The sequence below is a fragment of the Schistocerca gregaria genome, chromosome 8, assembly GCF_023897955.1.
Source record: "Schistocerca gregaria isolate iqSchGreg1 chromosome 8, iqSchGreg1.2, whole genome shotgun sequence".
Classification (NCBI taxonomy): Eukaryota; Metazoa; Arthropoda; class Insecta; order Orthoptera; family Acrididae; genus Schistocerca; species Schistocerca gregaria.
In genome coordinates, this window is record NC_064927.1 from 459613154 (window position 1) to 459628414 (window position 15261).

The window sequence follows — 15261 nt, forward strand, 5'->3', positions numbered from 1 at the left end:
GCAGTTCCTCAATAACATAGAAATCTTGAAGTCTCTTCTTCTGAAACTGGTTGGATTTGTATCTTAATAGCTTTATGAGTGATGCAACATTGTTGAAACATACTTGAAATATTTCCCATTTGTTAATTCCAAAACACACACTAACATGCATATTAAGTTGACACTCGCAGTGGCTGATGGGAGCAACCATAAATGGGAAATGCCTTTATAAAAACCCTAGCAGCCATGATGCCAAGTGTCAACTTTGTTTGTGTGTATAGTTTTTATAATCAGTTTCTTTGATTAACTTTGTTTATAGCTCGCACAACACAGGTTTTCCACTGCACTTAATAAACTTCAACAGCGACAAAATATTCGGTACCCAATTCTGTAGTGAATTCCATACCCTTGCCTCTATACACTTTTAGTCTCTGCGAATCACAGTTATTTTGGTTTACAAAGTGAGTTCCTGAAGTTTTAATAACACATTTGATATGGAGATGTTGCCGTGATGGCAACTAAAAATGTACTGCCCAAAGAAGTACACAAAGACATTTACACTGACTTATTTTGTCACTCAGATATTTACATTTTGATGACTAAATGTACTGGAGAGGATATGGAGGCCAACAGGAACGGGAAACAACTCTTGGATTTCTGTGCCTGTATGGGCTTAGTAATCACAAACTCCTTTTTTAAACATAAGAACATTCACCGGTATACTTGGGAAGGCAGGAGAACCAGATCTGTCATTGACTATGTAATAACAGATCAGGAATTCAGGAAGGCTGTGAGGGAGACACGTGTATTCAGGGGATTCTTTGATGAGACTGATCATTATTTAATCTGCAGTGAAATTGGGATTGTGAGGCTGAAAGTGCAGGAAGTCAGGCCCATATGTAGGAGGATAAGAGTGGAGAAACTTCAGGGTAAGGAAATCAGACACAGGTACATAACAGTGATCTCAGAAAGGTACCAGTTAGTTGAATGTAGTCAATTACAGTCATTGGAAAAGGAATGGACAAGGTACAGGGACACAGTACAAGAAGTGGCTAAAGAATGTCTTGGAACAGTAGTGTGTAAAAGTAGGATGAAGCAAACAGCTTGGTGGAATGACACAGTCAAGGCAGCCTGTAAAAGGAAAAAGAAGGCATATCAAAAATGGCTACATACTAGAACTCAGGTAGACAGAGAAAGTTATGTTGAAGAAAGAAACAAAGCCAAACAGATAATTGCAGCATCCAAGTTGAAATCTTGGCAAGACTTTGGAAACAGGTTGGAGACTATGGGTCAAGCTGCTGGAAAACCATTCTGGAGTGTAATTGGCAGTCTTTGAAAGGGAGGTAAGAAGGAAATGACAAGTATTTTGGACAGATCAGGAAAACTGCTGGTGAATCCTGTGGATGCCTTGGGCAGATGGAGGGAATATTTTGAAAAGTTGCTCAATGTAGCTGAAAATACGATCAGTAATGTTTCAGATTTCGAGGTAGAATGGGATAGGAATTATGATGGAAATAGGATCACATTTGAGGAAGTGGAGAAAATGGTCAATAGATTGCAGTGCAATAAAGCAGCTGGTGTGGGTGAAATTAAGTTGGAACTCATCAAATACAGTGGAATGTCAGGTCTTAAATGGCTACAAAGGATTATTGAAATGGCCTGGGAGCTGGGACAGGTTCCATCAGACTAGACAAAAGCAGTAATCACACCAATCTTTAAACATGGAAACAGAAAAGATTGTAACAACTACAGAGGTATCTCTTTAATCAGCGTTGTGGATAAAATCTTCTCAGGTATTGTTGAAAGGAAAGTGCGAGTATTAGTTGAAGACCAATTGGATGAAAATCAGTGTGGGTTTAGGCCTCTTACAGGTTGTCAGGACCAGATCTTTAGCTTACAGCAAATAATGGAGAAGTTTTATGAATGGAACAGGGAATTGTATCTATGCTTCATAGATCTAGAAAAGGCATATGACCGGGTTCCTTGGAGGAAGTTATTGTCTGTTCTACGAGATTATGGAATAGGAGGCAAACTTTTGCAAGCAATTAAAGGTCTTTACATGGATAGTCAGGCAGCAGTTGGAGTTGATGGTAAACTGAGTTCATGGTTCAGAGTAGTTTCAGGGGTAAGACAAGGCTGCAACCTGTCTGCACTGTTGTTCATATTATTTATGGATCATATGTTGAAAACAATAAACTGGCTGGGTGAGATTAAGATACGTCAACACAAAATAAGCAGTCTTGCATATGCGTATGACTTAGTTGTGATAGCAGATATGATTGAAAGCTTGCAAAGAAATATTTCAGAGCTAGATCAGAAATGTAAGGACTATGGTATGAAGATTAGCATCTCCAAAATGAAAGTAATGTCAGTGGGAAGGAAATATAACCGGATTGAGTGCCAAATAGAGGAACAAAGCTAGAACAGATGGACGGTTTCAAGTACTTAGGATGCATATTCTCACAGGATGGCAACATAGTGAAAGAACTGGAAGCAGGGTGTAGCAAAGGTAATGCAGTGAGTGCTCAGATATGATCTACTTGCTTCTGCAAGAAGGAAGCCAGTACCAAGACTAAGTTATCTGTGCACCGTTCAATCTTTCGACCAACTTTGTTGTATGGGGACGAAAGCTGGGTGGATTCAGGTTACCTTATCAACAAGGTTGAGGTTACGGATATGAAAGCAGCTAGAATGATTGCAGGTACTAGTATATGGGAACAATGGCAGGAGGGTGTCAAATCAAAGAAAAACTGGGAATGAACTCTATAGATGTAGCAGTCAGGGCAAACAGGCTTAGATGGTAGGGTCATGTTACACACATGGGGAAGCAAGGTTACCCAAGAGACTCATGGGTTCAGCAGTAGAGGGTAGGAGGAGTCAGGGCAGACCAAGGAGAAGGTACCTGGATTCGGTTAAGAATGATTTTGAAGTAATAGGTTTAACATAAGAAGAGGCACCAATGTTAGCACTGAATAGGGGATCATGGAGGAATTTTATAAGGGGGCTATGCTCCAGACTGAATGCTAAAAGGCATAATCAGTGTGTAAATGATGATGATGGTGATGATGATGATGATGATGATGATGATGATGATGATGATGTTCACTTTGACACTGAGATGTTGTTAGGACGACTGCAAACAATACCAAATCATGGGCTGACAAAGTTGTTGACTGAATGACTACCAAGTATAGACTGTTATTTTATTGTTTAGTGGCTCTATTTATAGATAAGTGTACTGGTATAGATATTTGTTGAAATTGCTTATTAGCTTTCAGTTTATGACAGAAAAAAGATCAATATTATTGGTGATGAAATTACAGTGAGGCAAGTGATACTCTGGTTTAGCTACACGTTACATAACTCTAAAATTATCAAAGCTATATGAACTGTTTGTTAATACCATATAAACTTATGTAGGAACGTACAAGGCTTCTTGTAATTTTCATAGGTTATTAATTTTCCTCATTTGCTTAATTTCTGAACTAACACATTATCATCATAATCAAAGGTACTTTTACATCACAAAAATTAGGCAACAAAATTATGGCATTAATTCTTGTCATGAAACATGGTTAAAGATCAAAATAGCAAAAATATCTTCTGGAGATGGAAAACTTCCATTACAAATAAGATGGTAGTTACATAACAACTTTTCTGAAAAAGTAAAATATTTGTTTGAAAAAAAAAATATTTGAAAAAGAGAATTAAGGCTCTCAAATGAGCTATGGCATTTTGTAAATAATCAGTCATTAGCCACCTACATTTTTACAAGTGCATGGTTTTTGAACGTCATAAATTACAGATTAAACAATTGAAACTCGAGATAGGAATATCAAAAATGTAGGAAAAGACAGATTGCTATTTACTATAAAGAAAACATGTCAAGTTGCAGACAAGCCCAATTAAAAGACACTTAAATAAAGCTTTCGGTCACAGCCTTCATCAGTAGAAGAGAGAAACAGAACATTCACACATACAAGGAAGCACACCTCTTGCACACATGACCGCCAACTCCAGCATCTTGGGCCAGAATTCAGCTATAACAAGGGATGGAAGCAATAACCTGGATGGGGTAGGTAGGGGGAAGGGATAGTAGTGTATGGGTGGGGAGAGAGACAAATGCTGTCTGCTGGAGAGTACAGGGACTAGAATGCCAAATTGTGCAGCACCAGGAGATTGTGGGGCAGGGAGGAGGGAAAAAAAGGAGCAAAAAAAGAGAGGATCAGAGGAAGATGGGCAGCTGTGTTGGCACAGGACTGCTAATAAACAGGGTGGGAGATGAGAATGGGGAGGAGATCATAGGACAGAGGGAGTGGAGACTGTTGGGTGGAGGGTGTGCGGATGGTATTTTACCACTGGTTGAGACTGGAATAATTATGAGAGTGGATAATGTGTTGTAAGAGTAACTTCCAACTGCATAATTCGGAAAAGTGGGCTGTGGAGGGAAGGATGCAGATGGCTCAGGTAGTGAGGCAGCCACTGAAATGGAGTGTGTCGTGTTCAACTGCATGTTGTGCAAAAGGGTTGTCTACTTTGCCCTTGGCTGCAGTTTGGAGGTGGCTTTCGTCCTGGTGGACAGCCGGTTGGTAGTCATATCCATATAAAAAGCTATGCAATGATTGTGGGACGGCTGGTCAATGATATAGCTGCTTTTACAGGTGGCCCGGCCCCTGATGAGGCAGGTGAAACCTATGACAGTACTGGAAGAGGAAGTGCTGGATGGGTGGAATGGACATGTTTTGCACCTGGGTCTTCCAAAGATATATGATCCTTGTAGCAAGGGGTTGGGATTGGGAGTGGCATACGAATGGACTAGGATGTTGCGGTGGTTGTGTGGGTGATGGAACACCAATTTAGGAGGGGTGGGAAGTATCTCAGGTAGAATGTCCCTTATTTTAGCGCATGATGATAATAATAATAGTCCTGGTGAAAGATGTGGTTCTCTTGTCCCAGTCCAGGATGGTACTGGGTGATGAAGGGGACACTCCTTTATGGCTGGTTCTAGGGGGAGGTGTGAGGACTGGGGGTGTGAGGGAAAATGGCACAAGATATCTGTTTGCGGTCTAGGGTTGGAACACACTGCCTGTCTGTGAAGGCCTTGGTGAGATCCTCAGCATACCGAGCAAGGGAGTTTTTTCACTGAAGATACACTGTTACCGGCTGGCCAGGCTGTATGTGAGGTTCATGTGTGTCACCAAAGAGGAGGAGGCTGACATCTAGAAAGGTGGCATGATGGGTTGAGGAGGACCATGCAAAGTGAATGGGAGAGGAGGTGTTGAGGTTGTGAAGAAACAAAGATAAGGTATCTTGTCCCCGAGTGCAGACCATGAAGATATCATCACTGAACCCCGAATCAGACTAAGGTTGGAATAGGAGGGTGCCATGTGGGCTGTGTCACAGATTTGTTTATATACCTTCCCTTCAAATAAGGAGTAGCTGTGCATTACGATAAAGTTAGTAAGGAGTTTGAGGAATGAGGTAGTGGGCTAGAGGCTGATGGACATTGGGAGAGGTAGAGTTCAATAGTGTTAGACCATAGGCATGAGGGATGTTGGTGTACAGAGAGGTGGCATCAAACAGGGATCCAGTAGGTAAAGAAGTTTGGGTGGTGGAGAGTCGATGAAGGAAATGTTTGGTGTTCTTGATATGGGAGGCTAGATGTGGTGATTGGTTGGAAGTGTTGGTCAATAAGGGCCAAAATTCTTTCAGTGGGGGCATAATAACCAGCTACAATGGAGTGTCCAGGGAGCATGTGGAAACTGGGTATGCAGATGTCATAGGGATGATGAGGAATGGATTCAGTGGAGATGCTCTGGAAATGGCCTAAGGCTTTAAACTGGGATCAGTTGTTGTGTTGGACTTCTGGGATGGGATCACTCTGGCAGAACTTATACATGAAGGAGTCAGATAATTGGCAGACATGATTAGGTCAGGGTTTGTTTTGAGGTTGTGTATGACTGTTCTTTCTTCTGCTGAAAGATTGGTGTTCTGAGGAAGGGACCTGGGGTTGGATGGTGAGGCTAAGCTGGAGGTAAGGAATTCCTTGAAGGTGACCAGCAAGTGGTTAGGTGGGAGGGAGAGGGGGAGTATCACAGTTGGATGGTGGTATGAACTGGGAGAGGGAGGGTTCATTGTTGGAATTTGTGTGATTTGGGTTGGAGGAATTGGTGGCAATGACATGCTTCCATTGCAGGGACTGGGAGAAGGAGAGTGGGTCTTTGACATGTTTAGCATGGTTAAACTTGGATGTAGGGCTATAGGTGAGGCCTTTGGATAGGACTGAAACTTCTGTGGTGCTGAGGGTTTTGGTGGATAGGTTAACAACAGTGATATGGGAATGTTTTGGCACATGGATTTGGTGGAGAGTTGATAGCGAGTTTTGGGGGATGTGGCAAGTTGAAAACGCCAGCTGGACAGGGTTTCACTCCTATGAGGGGTGGACAAGGAGGATAACTGTGGATACAATAGGGGTTGTATAGTGGTGCCCCAAGGTGGCAGTAGGATGTCAGCAGGTTGGATAAATTAAGTAGGTGGTGTCTGGAATGCTCCTCCAGGTGCTGGAGAGTTCAGTTTCAGAGACATGATGTGTGGAGTTGGAATTGCAGAGTAGTAGTATCTTGATAAGGGAGTAGAGGTGGTTCTGGAATGCCTGTACCATGGAGATGTGTTTTTGCAGTACCAGTTTGGTGAGAGCCAGGGATTGGTGGAATCTGAAAAGGTGTAGGTCATTGTGAAAGGAGGAGTGGGATCGAGAAAATTGAATCTTTGTAGTTAGGCTGTCTGGGGATTCAGTAGTTTAAGCAGCATTTGAGAAACAGGATATGGGACTGGGTTTTAGCCAGGAAAAGGTATTGAGCCATGTGGCTCGATCAGCGATATACCTGCTACTGCTATGGGTCATCTTACTGGTGGTGTGCACAGAGCGTGCAGTGGCACCACCTACTGGGCCAATCGGGGAGTGAGGGGTAAGCTATAGCAAGTAGCGAGGATTTTGATTTGGGACGCTGAGCAGTAACATTGTTTGCCAAGTCTGGCGGACAGTACAGGTGCCATGAAAGGCAGCAAGTAGAGCACTTCTAAAAGGTGCTGTTTGCCCAGGTGACAGCGCCGTAGGAAATATCGCTGGCATGGAAGCAGTCACGTTACTGGGAAGCCATTGGTGTATTTCCCTTGCTACATGTCTCCTGGTACTGGGATCTGTGGCAGCTGGTTTCATCGAACAAGCACGAGGGTAAGGGCCTTGCTTGTGCTGTAAATTGGGGCTGGAATCGACTACTGGGTTCTGTGCTATTGGCTTCATTTTCTTGGCTGGCCATTGCTACTCCTACTGAGACTGTCCTCAAATGTGTTTAATTTCAACTTGCTTAGTATGCAATATTCTAGTGAGAGCTGTATGTGACGTTATGAGTAACATTTACTAGTTCCTACAGTGCTCATACATTCTGCTTGTAGATTGCTACTGTCAGTGTTTAGCTGTCATTGAAAACAGTTTGGCTGGCCCTTGTCTAAGTGCCGCCTGGTTATTGTATTTATATCACACAATGGAGTTAAGCTGGGCAATTGCTATAGATATACATGGATAAAACTTTCCCTAGATATATTTTGCTGTGAACTGCAATAACATTACTGTTACATTTCTATCCGCATTAATAGTATGTCTGAGAGACCTGTGTCTAATTCTAAATGTGTAGGTTCATAAATTCTTATGAGTTACTGAGAGGCCAGTTGTTATTGTGTGTGTTGAAACTGATTCTATTAATGAAGGTACAAGAATTCCTTCAATGACAGTATGTGGATATTGTAATTAATTCTGATTTAATCTCAAACTTAAGTGTGGCTATTTGCTGTAAGTCAATTCGTGTTTTGTGTCAGGAGAGGGAACTTGATATAGTGTTGGCCTGCATGATAGTTACTTGCATTTTGATTTTGTTTTATCGGGACTTCTGATGTTTGTCTTGCTAGCGGGTGCAGGGTCCTGGGTTGTGTCCTACTTGTGCTGTTGTTTATTTTCCACCCCTTTTGCCCGTGCATGCCGGCTGGCCATGTATCTAGTTCGCTTGTGGCTTGATGTATAATTGGCCTTACACACATAAGGTAATAGATTTGTATTGTTTACCAGATGTTCATTAATAGGTTGATTAATTCTACAGATGATGTGCTGTAATGAATTCTTGTGTTTCTAGTTACTCAAGGCAGATGTCAGTCTGTTGTGGATACTCACTAGTTCTGGGATTTTTTGCGCCTATTCATGACCATTTCTGCTCCCGTTTGGGGGTTCATGCCAAGCCTGTATTGGAAACAGCTGAGTGAGAGGGCATCCACTTCTGGGCATAGTTTGTTGAATCCCACAAGGTTGCTTGGTCACATGAAATTTTATATTTTATATCCTACATTGTAGAGTGCCTACCATTTAAGTAATGTGGTGTTCCAAAATATCTGATTTGTTGTTGCCTGTACTCTGAATTACTTTGGTAATACCAATCACTGCAGTAATGAAAGACTACATTTTCTCATTAAATTTTAGTAAATTGTTCTTCAGGTTGATCATAGTTTTTGAGTAAATATTTCACTAAATGTGTAATAGGCCATAAATGCCGTGGTTTATGAATGTTTAAATTCTGAAGTAATTTGCTCTCATCTAAATGGTAATTTTAAAGATGTGTGGTAATTTTAAAAATATGTCGATGGTTTTATTTGTTATTTATCTTGTTTAAATGTGCCAAATAAATGTTTAGCGCACTGTGTTGATGGTGACTGCCCGATGTGTCACTTGGGTCAGTCCTACCAGCCCACAGCCTATTGTGCTGAGCTTGTGCCATTGTGTAAAAGGTTGAACTCCATGCTGTTCTGACACCTCAGGTATAATTTTCTGAAATGGTGCAGAAAGATGGAGCAAGAATCCATTGTGGCAGGGATGGTGTAACATGCACGTGAATGATGCTGAAATGAGCAAAACAGATGTTGACGATTGTGAGAGGAATTGGATAAGTGAAAGGACATGTAAAGATGTGTAAAAAATATGTAAAGACATGCAGAAACAAGCACACATATACAAAAAAAACATACGGATGCATAAAAATACCCACAGGAATGTAAAAATATGTGAAACTGTGTGAAATCACATAAAAATACTCATAAATACATTAAAAAGGTAGAGAGATGTGGGAGACAAGCAACGGTGCGGTATGAGTGTGTGAATGAGCATTAATACAGTGTGGTTCAGAGTGAGATACGGTTTGGAATGCAGTGAATAAGAAAAGGCAAAAATAAGAGAAAGAACAGACACTGAGAAGAGCAATGCTTTTGCAGTACCAGGTTGGTGAGGGCCGCCAGCACAGGGTTGTAGGATGGAAGAAAGTCATTCAGCAAAATCAAACAATGGAAAGTCCAGGAAGGAATAATAATAATGTAGGGAAAGACAAATTGCTAGCTACCATAAAGAAGACACATCAGATTGCAGACAGGCACAACTAAAAAACAATTACATAAAGCTTTTGGCCACAACCTTCATCAGTAAGACACACACACACACACACACACACACACACACACACACACACACACACACACACACACACACACACACACATGCATGCATCATTTACACACATAAGCAAGCATGAAGCATGCCTTATGCACACACAACCAAAAATTCCAGCATCTCGAGCCAGAATGCAACTATATCATGGGATGCAAGCATCAACCTGGAGGGAGCAGGAAAGGAGAAGGCATAGTAATGTATGGGTGGGGAGAGAGACAAATGCTGTCTGGTGGAGTGTGAAGGGACTAGAGTGCCAACAGGTGAAGCATCAGGAGGTGAAGGAAGAAACAAGTAAAAAAGGAGAGGAGTAAGGGAAGACAGGCGAATACCACTATTGAACACTATCTTCCGAACATCTTTGAGACTCGAAACCCACTACCTCATTCCTCAGACTCCTTACTAACTTTATCCTAATGCACAGCTACACCTTGTTTGGAGGGTAAGTATTTAAACAAATCCATGGAATGGCCATGGGCATGAGCATGGCACCCTCCTATTCCAACCTTTTTATGGGTCATCTAGAGAAGACCTTCCTAGCCTCACAAAACACAAAACCCCTAGTCCAATTCAGGATCACTGATGATATCTTCATGATCTGCAATCAAGACCAAGACACCCTACCTTTGTTTCTTCACAACCTCAACACCTCCTCTCCCATTCACTTTACAAGGTTCTCCTCAACCAATTGTGCCACCTTCCTAGTCATCGACCTCCTCCTCTCTGATGACTCCATCTGAACCTCTGTCCACATTAAACCCACCAACCACCAACCATCTGGCCAGCCGGTAACAGTGTATCTGCAGTGACAAAAACTCCCTTGCTCAGTATCTGAGGGTCTCACCATGGTCTTCACTGACAGGCAGAGTGTTCCAGACCTAGTCCGCAAACAGATCACTTGTGCCATTTCCCCTCATACCCTGAGTCCTCACACCTCCCCCTGGAACCAATCATAAAGGAGTGTCCCCTGAACACCCAATACCATCCTGGACTGGGACAAGAGAACCACATCCTTCACCAGGGCTTTTATTATTATTATCATCATGCGCTAAAATGGAGGGACATTCTACCTGAGATACTTCCCACCCCTCCTAAATTGGTGCTCCATCACCCACACAACCACCACAACATCCTAGTCCATTCCTATGCCACTCCCAATCCCCACCCTTTGCTACAAGGATCATGTCTCTGTGGAAAAGCCAGGTGCAAAACCTGTCCATTCCACCCATCCAGCACTTCCTCTTCCAGTACTGTCATAGGTTTCACCTGCCTCATCAGGGGCTGGGCCACCTGAAAAGCACCTGTATCATTGACCAGCATGCCACAGTCACTGCATAGCGTCTCATATGGATATGACTACCAACCAGCTGTCCACCAGGATGAAAGGCCACCTCCAAACTGTGGCCAAGAGCAAAGTAGACCACCCTCTTGCACAACATGCCGCTGAACATGACACACTTAATTTCAATGGCTGCCTCAATACCTGAGCCATCTGCATCCTTCCCCTGATAACCAGCTCTTCTGAACTGTGCAGATGGGAGTTATCTTTTCAACACATTCTCCACTCTCATAATTATCCTGGTCTCAACCTATGGTAGCATATTGTCCCCACAGCCTTCACCGAAGTCCCCACTCGCTCTGTTCTATCATCTCCTCCCTGTTCTCACCTCCCACCCTATTTATTTGAAGCCCTCTGTCAACACATCTGCCCATCTTCCCCTGCTCCTCTCCTTTTTTATTCCTTATTCCCCAACCTCCCCTACCCCACAAACTCTTGATACTCTGCCTGTTGACATTCTAGTCCCAGCACACTCCACCTGACTGCATTCACATCCCTCCCCACCCATACACTACTGTCCCTTCCCCTTCCCTTCCCATACCAGAGTGCTACTTGCGTTCCATGAGATAGTTGCATTCTGGCCCAAGATGCTGGAGCTGGCGGTTGTGTGAGCATGAGGTTTGCTTGCCTGTGTGTGTGAATGGTGTGTGTGTGTCTCTCTTCTACTGATGAAGGCTGTGGCTGAAAGCATTATGTAAGTGTCTTTTAATTGTGCCTGTCTGCAACTTGATGTGTCTTCCTTACAGAAGTATATTTTTCAAAATGATTAATGGAAAATCTCATATAAAGATGTGAAACAAATACTAACAAAGAGATAGAGGGGCTGGCCAGTACTTACCTCAGCTCAGTACAGCCAATAGATACACGTGTATCTATCGGCCATACTGAGCTGAGGTAAGTACTGGCCAGCCCCTCTATCTCTTTGTTAGTATTTGTTTCACAAGTATATTTTTCAGCCAGCGGCAAAATTGAGGAGTTGGTTGTGCTCAGTCAAAGATATTCTTGGCCTTAGGAAACATGGCATGTACAAGATCCCATGCCTATGTGGGAAATCTTATACTGAGCAGACATGCCAAGCCATGCAAGAATGTTGTGTTGAACAGCATCATCATACATGCCTGAGCCAACCTGATAAACCAGCAGTAGCAGAACATTGCCTGAACACAGGGTGTCACAAGTTTTACAATAAGACTGAAGTTTTATTCTCAGAGTTATCTTTCTAGAACCATGTTTTAGAGGAGGCCATACATATCCATACAGTGGACAATCTTATTGACAGGGATGCAGGTTTTCAATTAAGTGCCACTTGGAATCCAGCACTGGCTGCCATCAAATCAAAACAAAAGAAACAAGAACTTTTGATTCATTATTTGATGCACTGCACTGCTGAGATTTAATTCAGCTTTTAACCATAGAAGTGTTGGCAGCATTGTCACTGCCCACAGTGCATGCATGAAAGGCACTCCTATGGCTCCCAGCAGGGGGCACTATGACAGCTGCCTTCCTCTAACTGAGAGCAAATTCCCATACATGCCTATTGCATTTTCCTGTCCCAATAAATTTTGAAGCTGCCACATGCCTATCATAAGTAATGCCTTGTAGCAGTGACAACAGCAGATATCACCCCCTGAAGATATCGGACAGTTATATCAACAAAATATTGTAGGATTTGCACAATAGCATCCGAAGGTACACAGGAGAAGAGTATTTGCAATTGACTAAGCGTATGGCTTAGGTTCCCAGAGATGTGAGTAGCTTGAAGACTTTTTAAGCAGTAGAACCCAGTACATTATTCCCAGTGGTTAGTGTTTATCAGAGACAAGTGTGTTGTCACGAGTTCCTCAGTGAAGTATCATAGGACTGCTCTTATTCTCTATACATGTAAATAATTTGACAGAAAGGGTGAGCAACAATTTACGGCTGTTTGCTGATGAAATTGTGGCGTCTGGAAAGGTGTCATCATTGAGTGACTGTAAGAGTATATCTGATGACCTAGACAGAATTTCTAGTTGGCATGATCAATAGTAGCTTGCTCTAAATGTACTCACTTCATCCACGATGATGAGAGTGATAGGTAGCAGAGAATAGTTATCGGATGAATGACTCAGATAAGAAATACATGCACAATGACAGAATTCATGCCCATTAATGAGCTGATAATATGTGCATTCATCAAGCATCAGGGTAACTACAAGGCTCCTGGCCCCAGCCAAACCCATACCCTACACCTAAAGCACCTTCCCCCTCCTGCCATAAAATACTCACCAAGTGTTTATAACTCCTGCTTGAAGTTAACATACTTCCCCTCAATGCGGAAAACTGTGAAGGTCATCACCCTACCCAAACCTTAAAAAAACCTACTCCTTCCCAAAAGCTATATGTTCATTTCTCTCCTAAATGGCCTCACTAAAATCCTTTTATCCCACTGCAAGTTGCTGACTGAAAACACTATCCTTATGCCTGAACAATTTGGATTCCATGCTGAACATTCCACTACCCAGCAATCACTCCACTTGGTAAAACACATTTATCTACTTTGTATAACACATTTGTCTGGTCAGGGCAAGGAGAGAAAAAACAGGAGCAGTGATCCTGGACATAGAAAAAGCATTTGACTGCATCTTTCACAATGGCCTAATTTACAAGCTAGGTCAAATAGGATGCCCAGGACACACAATCTGGATCACTGACTCCTTGCTTACAGGATGACAATTCTTAGTAAAGAATGGAGACAAAGCCAGACAGACAATGTAGATTGCAATAGGGGCCCCGCAAGACTCAGTTTTAGGTCCTGTCCTTTATACTATATACACTCCTGGAAATGGAAAAAAGAACACATTGACACCGGTGTGTCCGACCCACCATACTTGCTCCGGACACTGCGAGAGGGCTGTACAAGCAATGATCACACGCACGGCACAGCGGACACACCAGGAACCGCGGTGTTGGCCGTCGAATGGCGCTAGCTGCGCAGCATTTGTGCACCGCCGCCGTCAGTGTCAGCCAGTTTGCCGTGGCATACGGAGCTCCATCGCAGTCTTTAACACTGGTAGCATGCCGCGACAGCGTGGACGTGAACCGTATGTGCAGTTGACGGACTTTGAGTGGGGGCGTATAGTGGGCATGCGGGAGGCCGGGTGGACGTACCGCCGAATTGCTCAACACGTGGGGCGTGAGGTCTCCACAGTACATCGATGTTTTCGCCTGTGGTCGGCGGAAGGTGCACGTGCCCGTCGACCTGGGACCGGACCGCAGCGACACACGGATGCACGCCAAGACCGTAGGATCCTACGCAGTGCCGTAGGGGACCGCATCGCCACTTCCCAGCAAATTAGGGACACTGTTGCTCCTGGGGTATCGGCGAGGACCATTCACACCGTCTCCATGAAACTTGGCTACGGTCCCGCACACCATTAGGCCGTCTTCCGCTCACGCCCCAACATCGTGCAGCCCGCCTCCAGTGGTGTCGCGACAGGCGTGAATGGAGGGACGAATGGAGACGTGTCGTCTTCAGCGATGAGAGTCGCTTCTGCCTTGGTGCCAATGTTGGTCGTATGCGTGTTTGGCGCCGTGCAGGTGAGCGCCACAATCAGGACTGCATATGACCGAGGCACACAGGGCCAATACCCGGCATCATGGTGTGGGGAGCGATCTCCTACACAGGCCGTACACCTCTGGTGATCGTCGAGGGGACACTGAATAGTGCACGGTACATCCAAACCGTCATCGAACCCATCGTTCTACCATTCCTAGACCGGCAAGGGAACTTGCTGTTCCAACAGGACAATGCACGTCCGCATGTATCCCGTGCCACCCAACGTGCTCTAGAAGGTGTAAGTCAACTACCCTGGCCAGCAAGATCTCCGGATCTGTCCCCCATTGAGCATGTTTGGGACTGCATGAAGGGTCGTCTCACGCGGTCTGCACGTCCAGCATGAACGCTGGTCCAACTGAGGCGCCAGGTGGAAATGGCATGGCAAGCCGTTCCACAGGACTACATCCAGCATCTCTACGATCGTCTCCATGGGAGAATAGCAGCCTGCATTGCTGCGGATGCTGGATATACACTGTACTAGTGCCGACATTATGCATACTCTGTTGCCTGTGTCTATGTGCCTGTGGTTCTGTCAGTGTGATCATGTGATGTATCTGTCCCCAGAAATGTGTCAATAAAGTTTCCCCTTCCTGGGACAATGAATTCACGGTGTTCTTATTTCGATTTCCAGGAGTGTACATGAATGATGTTCCTAAGCAAATCAGCAGTGGAGATATTGCTCTCTATGCTGATGACACCATCATTTGCAAAAGTAGTTGCAGCCTCCTCCAAATACATTGCAACGTTCAACAACACCTGGACAAGATTACACAGTGGTGAGAGATCAAGGTCAACCTCAGAAAGTGC